This window comes from Entelurus aequoreus, linkage group LG24 (genome assembly GCF_033978785.1).
Source record: "Entelurus aequoreus isolate RoL-2023_Sb linkage group LG24, RoL_Eaeq_v1.1, whole genome shotgun sequence".
In the NCBI taxonomy this organism is placed as follows: Eukaryota; Metazoa; Chordata; class Actinopteri; order Syngnathiformes; family Syngnathidae; genus Entelurus; species Entelurus aequoreus.
Window position 1 is genome coordinate 4,422,722 of NC_084754.1, and position 12,133 is coordinate 4,434,854.

Consider the following 12,133-nt stretch of genomic DNA (forward strand, 5'->3'; position numbering starts at 1 on the left):
TGCTCATACTTCAAACTTTATTACTCTTGTTCCGCACGTTCCTCTTACACTTAATACGAGACGAACCGGCCAACAAACCCCCAGATAAGTTTTGCCGTCGGAAAGGGGATGTTCGCGCCATTGGCGGTACTTTAAATTGGGTCCATTTCGTGTTACCATGGCAACGCTATTCACGAATAAACGGGCAACTAGAATGGGTTTGTAATGGCTGATATTTCCAGCAGAACGCTCCAAAAAGGCAAGATTACCTCCTCTTGCAGCTCAGTCATTCTTTCACGTAGCTCGGTGCTTAACGTCTCATTTTGTTCACACACTTGTCTACTTTATACCTGGCTAAAAAGTTCTGACGTCCTATGGTACAGTTACACCTAAAACTCACGGATTCGGACACTCGGCACCATCTAAAAAGTACGGCGGCTTCCGGCAACCCCCGGCCAGAAGTCCATTGCACAAATAGCAGGCCCATCAAAATTTTCTATTTATATTTATACAAGGGTAAGTTTGTTATTAATTCAATTACTTATTTGGTAAAGTAACGAGAAACTATAGTTCCTGCATACAGGTTACGGCAGACCTGGGCAAATTAAGGCCCGGGGGCCTCATGCGGCCCATTGAGCTTTTCAATCTGGCCTGCCGGACATTCCCAAATATTTTTTTGAGATCTTTAAGATGGAAAGTGTAGCTGCCATTATGATGCGCAGTGATGTTTTCTAATGACCGTAACTCTTCAACTATACAAAGTATTTCAATGGTTGGAATCTGCGCTTTGGGATGATATACCAGTTACTATGGTAATCTAATTAGTTACAATGGTAATCTAATTAGTTACCGTATTTTTCGGAGTATAAGTCGCACCGGAGTATAAGTCGCACCTGCCGAAAATGCATAATAAAGAAGGGAAAAAACGTATATAAGTGGCACTGGAGTATAAGTGGCATTTTTTGGGGAAATGTATTTGATAAAAGCCAACACCAAGAATAGACATTTGAAAGGCAATTTAAAATAAATAAAGAATAGTGAAAAACAGGCTGAATAAGTGTACGATATATGAGGCATAAATAACCAACTGGTATGTTAACGTAACATATTATGGTAAGAGTCATTCAAATAACTATAACATATAGAACATGCTATACGTTTACCAAACAATCTGTCACTCCTAATCGCTAAATCCCATGAAATCTTACACGTCTAGTCTCTTGCGTGAATGAGCTAAATAATATTATTTGATATTTTACGGTAATGTGTTAATAATTTCACACATAAGTCGCTCCTGAGTATAAGTCGCACCCCCGAACTATGAAAAAAACTGCGATTTATAGTCCGAAAAATACGGTACTATGGCCATCTAATTAGTTACTATGGTAATCGACGTCACAGCAGCTCAGACGAGGCACCAAGCAGTGTGGGCGGGAAGCGTTTCCACAGACGCGGAAGGAGATTTTCACGACAAAGTTCTAAAGCTTAGTGATGTATCAGATTGTGGGTGGGTTTATTTTGTACTCTTCGCGTTCATATTTCACTGTTTGTTGTATTTTTGTCGCGTTTCACTTGATTGTAAAATATGTCGATCGATATTTTGTCAATATTCAGTGTTTTATCCTTCATAGAAAAATGCAAAATTCCATTACGTTTTTAGCATTCAATCAGACATTATTGTGAGGTTTTGTATTAGTGTTCCTAAAAATAGATATACCGGCCCCCAGACACATTTTTTTCTCTAAATGTGGCCCCCCCGAGTCAAAATAATGGCCCAGGCCTGGGATACGGTATTGTGCCGTCATACAAGTTCAGTTCTAGTTAGCGTGAAAAGTATTTCGCTCCGTGCACCATACATGCGCCCTCTTTGTTTGTCTGCACACTTTTCTCCGTTCTCTCCCTGTGGGCTGTTGGCAGCTCTGCTAAAAGGCTGTCAGCGTTGACCTTTTTATGCACCTTACCAACCCCACCAAAACCACCGACAATGCATATGTGCGTGCATAAAGTAAGGCTAAAGCTCACCGTCACACTGTATACAGCACAGAGATGCACGATAGACCGGGCACGGATAATAGGAACTGAGGAAGAAGAGAAGACAACAGCATGGAACAAAGAGGAAGGAAGACAACAGAAAAGTCTGGAAAGGTGAAGCATCTGAACTATTCAGACAACAGATATTGATTTCAGTCTGCAGAAAACCAAAACGCCCACATTTTGACCTTTGGCGATATTACAAGATGACAATTCAATCAAACTCGGCACAGCAGCAATTCACACAGCCGATCAGGTGCTAGGGCTGCTCTCATGTTGTTACATCTGTTGAATATTGCACGGCGGTGGTCTGCACTCCCCACTCCTGTGCGGTTAAAAATAGATCAGTGTGGCGAGGGACCACACGGACGCTAAGTGTGTTACAAATGCAAGATGGGTGAACGACACAAGGACTCGGCGGCGAATAATCCGCCTTGTAATGTGAGCGGACAGGTGTGAGAGCGCAGCGCTGTACACAGCTGTCGGCCGGCCGCTGTGTCGCAGCTGTGTGCCCTTTCACCAGGGAGGGAGGGGACACGAGGGAGCCTGTGCTCATTTTGTTCTGCAGGAAAAACAACTATATAAAAAAAAAACAAATCACGCAAAACATAATTAGGGACTGTTTGGAAATGATTCTTGTTCATGTAATGAACAATGACTGATCTGTGACTTTGTTGCGTATGTATGTACACTACCGTTCAAAAGTTTGGGGTCACCCAAACAATTTTGTGGAATAGCCTTCATTTCTAAGAACAAGAATAGACTGTCGAGTTTCAGATGAAAGTTCTCTTTTTCTGGCCATTTTGAGCGTTTAATTGACCCCACAAATGTGATGCTCCAGAAACTCAATCTGCTCAAAGGAAGGTAAATAAATAAATAAATGATAAATGGGTTATACTTGTATAGCGCTTTTCTACCTGCAAGGTACTCAAAGCGCTTTGACAGTATTTCCACATTCACACACACATTCACACACTGATGGAGGGAGCTGCCATGCAAGGCGCTAACCAGCACCCATCAGGAGCAAGGGTGAAGTGTCTTGCCCAAGGACACAACGGACGTGACTAGGATGGTAGAAGGTGGGGATTGAACCCCAGTAACCAGCAACCTCCGATTGCTGGCACGGCCACTCTACCAACTTCGCCACGCCGTTCGCCACGCAGTTTTGTAGCTTCTGTAACGAGCTAAACTGTTTTCAGATGTGTGAACATGATTGCACAAGGGTTTTCTGATCATCAATTAGCCTTCTGAGCCAATGAGCAAACACATTGTACCATTAGAACACTGGAGTGATAGTTGCTGGAAATACACCTATGTAGATATTGCACCAAAAAGCAGACATTTGCAGCTAGAATAGTCATTTACCACATTAGCAATGTATAGAGTGTATTTCTTTCAAGTTAAGACTAGTTTAAAGTTATCTTCATTGAAAAGTACAGTGCTTTTCCTTCAAAAATAAGGACATTTCAATGCGACCCCAAACTTTTGAACGGTAGTGTATGTATGTGAGGAAATCTGAATTTTTGACTAAGGTTTGACTAAGCCCAAAAAAAGTCTGCGGGCTATAGAACGTTTTCTAGTCAGGCTCCAGTACTCTGGAATCCGGGTAACAGTTAGAGATGCGACCTCAGTAGAAGCATTTAAGTTCCATCGTAAACCTCATTTGTATACTCTCGCCTTTAAATAGACTCCCTTTTAGACCAGTTGATCTGCCGTCTCTTTTCTGCTCTGCCCCCCCTCTTTTTCGTGGAGGGTCCCCTCTAAGGTTTCTCATTGTAATCCCATTGGGTTGATTTTTTTTCTTGCCCTTATGTGGGATCTGAGCCGAGGATGTCGTTGTGGCTTGTGCAGCCCTTTGAGACACTCGTGATTTAGGGCTATATAAGTAATCTTTGATTTATTAATAAGGTTTAGTACAGATCGGTATTCACTCTATTAATTTATTATTTACGAAATACTGTTTTTAATCAAATGGCAAAATCAGTGATTCTCAAACACTGGTACGGGTACCACTAGTGATACGCCAAAGACTCAATTAAATATTGTAATGTAACGGTTTTATCTTGATATATTCAAACACATAATTACAACAATCAGCCGGATGGTAATTAGTCCAGAATTTTAGTGGTCCGACCCAATTAGGAACCGGTCTTAAAAAATACATGTAGGTAAATAGGTAGGTCTTTATTGTCATTGCACAAGTACAACAAAACTTTGTTTTTGTTTTCAGCACAAACCCGTTCAAGATTAGACAAAAAAACAGTGTTCAGGGTTACAGAACAGGAACGCTGATGGGTCGCCACAAGGCGCCCCGTTAAAGATAGGAAAAAGGTAAACGCTGGGGGAGCATGAGTGAGAAAATAGACTGGGCTCCTAAGTGGGAAAAAACCTCCATAGCAAAGCACATATACATATTACAACATACATCTCAAGACTTGCAACAGAGGGGAGGGAGTGGGGGCTACGGTGGCAGGCTGCAGCTCTTCATGCACTGCCCAGCCGTCCATCACCCCTAAGGGATTCGTGTCAAGGGCGTTGGATGAGAGTACAGAGTACTAGGGATGTACTCTGTATACATCCCTAGTAATGAAACGCAAATCTGCATTGGGCAAGGTGAGGAGATTTATGAAGACGACTGCCTGAAGAAAACATGCTAATTTCCACAGTCATTTATGATATGGGGCTGCATGTCAGTTAATGGCACTGCAGGAGATGGCTGTCATTACACCTTCAATAAATGCACACGTTTACACTGACAGTTTGGAGATACACGGTTAGTTGCTAGCCGCCTTTATCAGTGGCGGACTAAAAATAAATACAGATCATTTTGTGTGATTAGTGTTGATAGGCATTCATAGGCATTGGCCAATCATGTAGTTCAGGGGTCACCAACGCGGTGCCCGCGGGCACCAGGTAGCCCGTAAGGACCAGATGAGTAGCCCACTGGCCTGTTCTAAAAAATAGCTCAAATAGCAGCACTTACCAGTGAGCTGCCTCTATTTTTTAAATTTTATTTATTTACCAGCAAGCTGGTCTCACTTTGCCCGACATTTTTAATTCTAAGAGAGACAAAACTCAAATACAATTTGAAAATCCAAGAAAATGTTTCAAAGACTTGGTCTTCACTTGTTTAAATACATTCTTTAATTTTTTTACTTTGCTTCTTATAACTTTCAGAAAGACAATTTTAGAGAAAAAATACAACCTTAAAAATGATTTTAGGATTTTTAAACACATATACCTTTTTACCTTTTAAATTCCTTCCTCTTCTTTCCTGACAATTTAAATCAATGTTCAAGTAAATTAATTGTTTTTATTGTAAAGAATAATAAATAACTTTTAATGGAATTCTTCATTTTAGCTTCTGTTTTTTCGACGAAGAATATTTGTGAAATATTTCTTCAAACTTATTATGATTAAAATTCAAAAAAAATATTCTGGCAAATCTAGAAAATATGTAGAATCAAATTTAAATCTTATTTCAAAGTCTTTTGAATTTCTTTTAACATTTTTGTTCTGGAAAATCTAGAAGAAATAATGATTTGTCTTTGTTAGAAATATAGCTTGGTCCAATTTGTTATATATTCTAACAAAGTGTAGATTGGATTTTAACCTATTTAAAACATGTCATCAAAATTGTAAAATTAATCTTAATCAGGAACAATTACTAATAATGATGTTCCGTAAATTATTGTTCTAATTTTTTCAAAAAGATTCGAACTAGCTAGTTTTTCTCTTCTTTTTTTCGGTTGAATTTTGAATTTTAAAGAGTCGAAATTGAAGATAAACTATGTTTCAAAATTTAATTGTCATTTTTTTCGTGTTTTCTCCTCTTTTAAACCGTTCAATTAAGTGTAAATATCATTAATTATTAATAATAACATAGAGTTAAAAGTAAATTGAGCAAATTGGCTATTTCTGGCAATTTATTTAAGTGTGTATCAAACTGGTAGCCCTTCGCATTAATCACTACCCAAGAAGTAGCTCTTGGTTTCAAAAAGGTTGCTGACCCCTGATGTAGTTGTATCTTTATTTTTCTCCGGGCATTCAATCGATCGCAACTTGACTGTTTGGTTTGTCTTAGAAGACGTTTCACTTCTCACTGATGAAGAAGGCTTCATCAGTTCATGCAGTTTTGCGCCATCTTTGACCAAACTAGTGTGGCGACTAATAGTTGTTCCACAGCAATCACTTTGTCACATAATACCTCAAATTCTACTTTAACGACCATCGTTGGCATTGACGCAAAGGTTGCTCTTTTGCAACAGTTGTTTTTTGTCACTACAATAAGGTGGAACCGTCCTTGCCCAAGCACACCCTTCTTGTGTTGGAGTATACGTAGTTGGGGTTTGGCACTGGCTACTAGACCAGATCTGACCAATATAAGTCTATGAACATGTCCTGATGAAGCCAACTTGGATGAGAGGTGAAACGTCTTTTAAGACAGACCAAACAGTCCAGTTGTGATCGATTAAGTGCCCTGAGAATACAATGACCTGGATGAATGAGAACATCCATAGACATCTTTATTATCTGCATATTAATATTTAATGGGAAGTACAATAAATTCTAAGATGATAATTATGATGATCTCATTGATGTATGGCATGTATATTACAATAAAACCTTCTATCATTGTGTCCAGGCACTGGTAATGGTAATAATGTCATATGTCATCCTGTATACATTGTCCGTGTGTATCATTTTGAATAAAAGTGTAACGTATTGTTGTAATGTGGTTTCCGAGGGCCACATGATAGGAAGGCAGACTTTCAGTTAGTTGGAAGCGTGGCGTGTTTGACAAAGCATGCCTTTAACACTTGTCCAAGCAGAACAAAAAACAAAGTCACAACTTACACTATCAAAATGTACAAAGCAAAAAATATAGTCACTCAAATCAATGAAATAAAGCATGTATTTTTTCATCAGCATGTCAGAATTGTTCACAACAAAATATAACCCTTCTTCTCATATAGGGCTTCCAATACGACCCAGATTGTGCCACAGTTGCCCATCGGTTGGTTTCCAAACAAAATATAAGATTTATACACCTCCAAACAGTTAGCCTACACCAGTGTGTCTTCATAGTGTTCAAATAAAACAACTCCAAAGATACTAATGCTCCTCATATTTGTCTGACCTAACATACGATTAAATCTAAATCGTAATGTCAGTTAATTTTATTGTATGTACAGTACATGCAAGCAGGGCCGGCCCGTGGCATAGGCCGTATAGGCAAATGCTAAGGGCGCCGTCCATCAGGGGGCGCCACGCCAGTGCCACAAATGTTGGAGGAAAAAAAAAAAAAGTTGGTACTATTATTTCTAAATACATAAAATAATCCCACGTTAATTAAAATGCAAAGTAAAGCCTATTTAATAGAAATATTATTTGTTACAACATTACGCCTCCCCTCCCCCCGCACGGTGCGCCCCCTCCCTTCCCGTATCATGACTCTTTTTGGACGTCACCACATAAAAAAATCAACACAAGATGTCAAAACGGCCAAAACTGTCAGGTGCCCAGGGAAGAAAAAAGAGAAAAGAAGAGGAGGAGAAACGAGAAAAAGACAGAGGTAGCAGGTAGGTAACGTTAGCCTACATGAAATTATTTGTCTGTTACAGAATGTGATAGTAACCTGGCTTTTTAGCATTAAGCTAATATTACATGATTCGGCAATTGCTAATCAATAAATAGCTAGTTCTGTTTTAACGTCGGGTTAATATTGTGGAGGGGGCTAAATTGTTATGGAAAATAATAATGTAACGTTAGGTAATTACAGTACTCCTTGGTGTACAGTAATTTGTAAGTCATTCTAGTTAATGCAATATTAAAAAGCACAAATAGAGAACTCTGTAGGATCCCCTTTTTTTGTAATATAGTTGTTAAAGTCATACTGGTTTGATATCTTGTTTTGTGCAGTGCCTTATTTATATTGTATTTTTAATTTATTTTATGCAACTTGTTGACACTTTATTTTGTGTTTATGTATGTAAAAAATATTGTATTTCATATATTCATTTTTTATTTTTTGTATTCATTTATTCATCCATATTTTTTTAAATCTTGTTAACTATTCTGATTGTTAATTTGCTTTCTTTAAGTAAAAAAAAAAAGGTCAAAGACAAAGCTATTCGGTTTCTTGTGAGTATATACACTTCACTGCCGATGTGGGGGGCGCCACCTAAAATCTTGCCTCGGGCGCCAGATTGGTTAGGGCCGGGCCTGCATGCAAGTATCTTGTAACAGATAACTTGATACATATAACTGACACCAAAATGAAGCCAGTACTGCAATAAATGAGAGCAAACCAATAACATACAGTAATTATGTGAATTAGACATGTTGAGACAAGTAAAGTGTTCACTCTGTCACCCTCCTCAGAGGCACCGGACAGGAAGTTTGCAATAGTTTCTTTGCCCAGGCCTTTACTGAATCCGAAAACAATATGGCTGGAGAGACAAGTACCATCAAGTAATTCCAGCATTAGTGTCTTTCATTTTGTGGATCCACTGCAAAGCACGATGGTAGGACTCTAGAACAAATTATTTTCCAATTAGGCAGTACCTCAGAGTGTCCAAAGCCCATTTAATGGCTAGAGACTCCTTCTCGGCTGTAGAGTACACAACTTCTCTTGAGAGAAGTTTACGGCTGATAAACTGTACCCGTTGCTGATTTCCTTCAGCTCCTTGCAGTAACACTGCTCCGAGACCTACTTGGGGTGCGTATATCTGAACAGTAAATGGCAGAGTGAAATATGGACACTAACACAGGTTCATTACCCAGAAAGTTTCTCACTTTCTTGTGTCCACTTAACCTTTACATTACCAGTTTTCTTTGACATATCAGTTAGTACTGCAGCTTTATCTGAAAAGTTAGGGATTAGTCTGCGATAGCATCCTACTAATCCCAGCAATGAGCATAGTCTCCTTTTGGTATTGGTAAGGGTGAAGCTGCAATTGCCTCGACTCTTCCCACCTGATGATGGTTGCCTCGTCCACCAATCACACATCCCAGGTACTGGAATTTCGGTTTGGCGATGCTGCACTTTCTGCCATTAATGACAAGCCAAGCAGCCTGAATGCGCTGAAATATTGCATATGCTCCTCCCATGTCCGACTGAAGACAACAATGTCATCAATATCGGCTTCTGCGTAATCCTCCGCTCCTCTTAACACTGTGTCCTCTGAAAGGTTGCTGTTGCGCCATGTAAACCAAAAGGCATCATTCAACACCTATACAGACCACTTGGAACTCTAACTGTTGTCAAGTCCTTTGAAGATTCTGATAATGGTGCTTGCCAATACCCTTTGCAAGGGTTGTCAGAAAATGGGCCTTTCCCAAGCGTTTGTGTAACTCATGAACTCTTGGCAGAGGATATGGACACTGCATTTATCTTTGAAAAATGTACACAAAATCTCAACTTTGGATCATCTTTCTTTGTGACTAAGACCACATCTCTTACACTTCCTGCTTTAATTCTAGAACTAGTCTAGCTGGAATATGTCACTTTGTGTCCCTGATCGGTTGCTGTTCTGGGCAATGCAGTCTGATCTGAGGTTCAATAATGTGTGCGTGGCCTGGTTTAAGACCGAAAAGTTATTTTGACATGTCGGCCTGTAACACCTGGCATTTACCTGCAGTCAGACGACTAAGGTCCGGAAACACCGGAGTCTCTACTGTATAGGGGAAATTGATTTAGTGATAATGAACTACAGTAACATGTACAGTACAACTTATGGGTGGCTTTAAAAACAAGAGGCACCCAAGCCTACACAGATGTAGAGTAAACATGTATGTGATTAATTGATTCAATCCAGCTCGGACGAAAAAGATGGGCAAACATACTGCTTTCCTCTTACCCCCTTTGACCTCGGTTTCTTCCCCAGGACTGAGTTTTGGGAGGCACCTTTCAATTCTTTCAACCCCTGGACCATTACCTCTTTTACCCACCATGTTTCCTTTGCATCTATCCATCACTCCATCTTTTCCATTAACAGTGTGCGACCCGTAGGTACAGTAAGTGCTATCTGTCTGTCTCTCTTGGCTGTGTTTTAAATAGCTCTCCTTTTCAATGCATGGCCTCTGTCTTCTTTAGCTCTTAGCTGCTCTCTATATCCTTTTCCCTCATCTTTCAACACACATATTCTGTAGCGCACCCAAGTCGCACACAAAGCCAGAAGTTCTGGAGGAACCATTTACGGTAAAGTAGATTCATTATGAAAACTAATATCTGCGTTGGCTGGCAATTTATCTCAATCCTCATTTCTTTAACAATTGTATTATATATTCTCAAGGGACAATACTAAAGAAATGAAACTTGGATATACTTGAAAGTAGTCAATGTACAGCTTGTATAGCAGTATATATTACAGAGGGATCACACTTCTCAGCCTCCCGGGCAACGAGAAGGAAGTTTGGCCGTTAGTCGAGCCTTGGATTCAGGAGGAACAATGTGGTTTTCGTCCTGGTCGTGGAACACAGGACCAGATTTATACCCATGCTAGGTTACTGGAGGGGGCATAGGAGTTTGCTCAACCAGTCCAAAGGGTTTTGTGGATTTGGAAAAGGCTTTAGATCGTGTCCCTTGCGGTGTCCTGTGGGGGGTGCTCCAGGAGTAAGGGGTCCAGGGTCCGTTGCTATGGGCCATTCGGTCCCTGTACAAGTGTAACAGGAGTATGGTTCTCATTGCCGGTAGTAAGTCAGACATGTTCCCAGTGGACGTTGGACTCCACCAGTGCTGCCCTTTGTCACCGGTACTGTTCATTATCTTCATGGACAGAATCTCTACGTGCAGTCAGGGTGTGGAGGGTTTCCAATTTCGTGGCCAGAGGATAGCATCTCTGCTTTTGGCAAACGATGTGGTCCTGTCGGCTTCGTGAGGCTCGGACCTTCAGCGTTCACTGGTGCGGTTTGCAGCCGGGTGTGAAGCTGCTGGGATAAGGATCAGCGCCTCCAAATCTGAGGCCATGGTTATCAGTTGGAAAAGGGTGGACTGCACGCCCCGGGTCGGGAGTGAAGTCCTGCCTCAAGTGGAGGAGTTCAAGGATCTTGATGTTTGAACATATACACAGTATATACACTACCGTTCAAAAGTTTGGGGTCACATTGAAATGTCCTTATTTTTGAAGGAAAAGCACTGTACTTTTCAATGAAGATAACTTTAAACTAGTCTTAACTTTAAAGAAATACACTCTATACATTGCTAATGTGGTAAATGACTATTCTAGCTGCAAATGTCTGGTTTTTGGTGCAATATCTACATAGGTGTATAGAGGCCCATTTCCAGCAACTATCACTCCAGTGTTCTAATGGTACAATGTGTTTGCTCATTGGCTCAGAAGGCTAATTGATGATTAGAAAACCCTTGTGCAATCATGTTCACACATCTGAAAACAGTTTAGCTCGTTACAGGAGCTACACAACTGACCTTCCTTTGAGCAGATTGAGTTTCTGGAGCATCACATTTGTGGGGTCAATTAAACGCTCAAAATAGCCAGAAAAAGAGAACTTTCATCTGAAACTCGACAGTCTATTCTTGTTCTTAGAAATGAAGGCTATTCCACAAAATTCTTTGGGTGACCCCAAACTTTTGAACGGTAGTGTATATATATATAAATATATATACATATACAGTATATATATACACAGTATACAGTATATATATATATTAGGGCTGCAACAACTAATCGATTAAATCGATTAAAATCGATTATAAAAATAGTTGCCGATTAACTTAGTCATCGATTCGTTGGATCTATGTTATGCTATTTTATTTATTTATTTTTTTTAAATAAAAAAAAAATTTACATTTTTTTTTAAAAAATAAATCTTTATTTATAAACTGCAACATTTACAAACAGTTGAGAAACAATAATCAAAATAAGTATGGTGCCAGTATGCTGTTTTTTTTTACCATAAAATACTGGAAAGGATAGAAATGTAGTTTGTCTCTTTTATCCGATTATTAATCGATTAATCGAAGTAATAATCGACAGATTAATCGATTATCAAATTAATCGTTAGTTGCAGCCCTAATATATATATATATATATATATATATATATATATATATATATATATATATATATATATATATATATATATATATATATATATATAT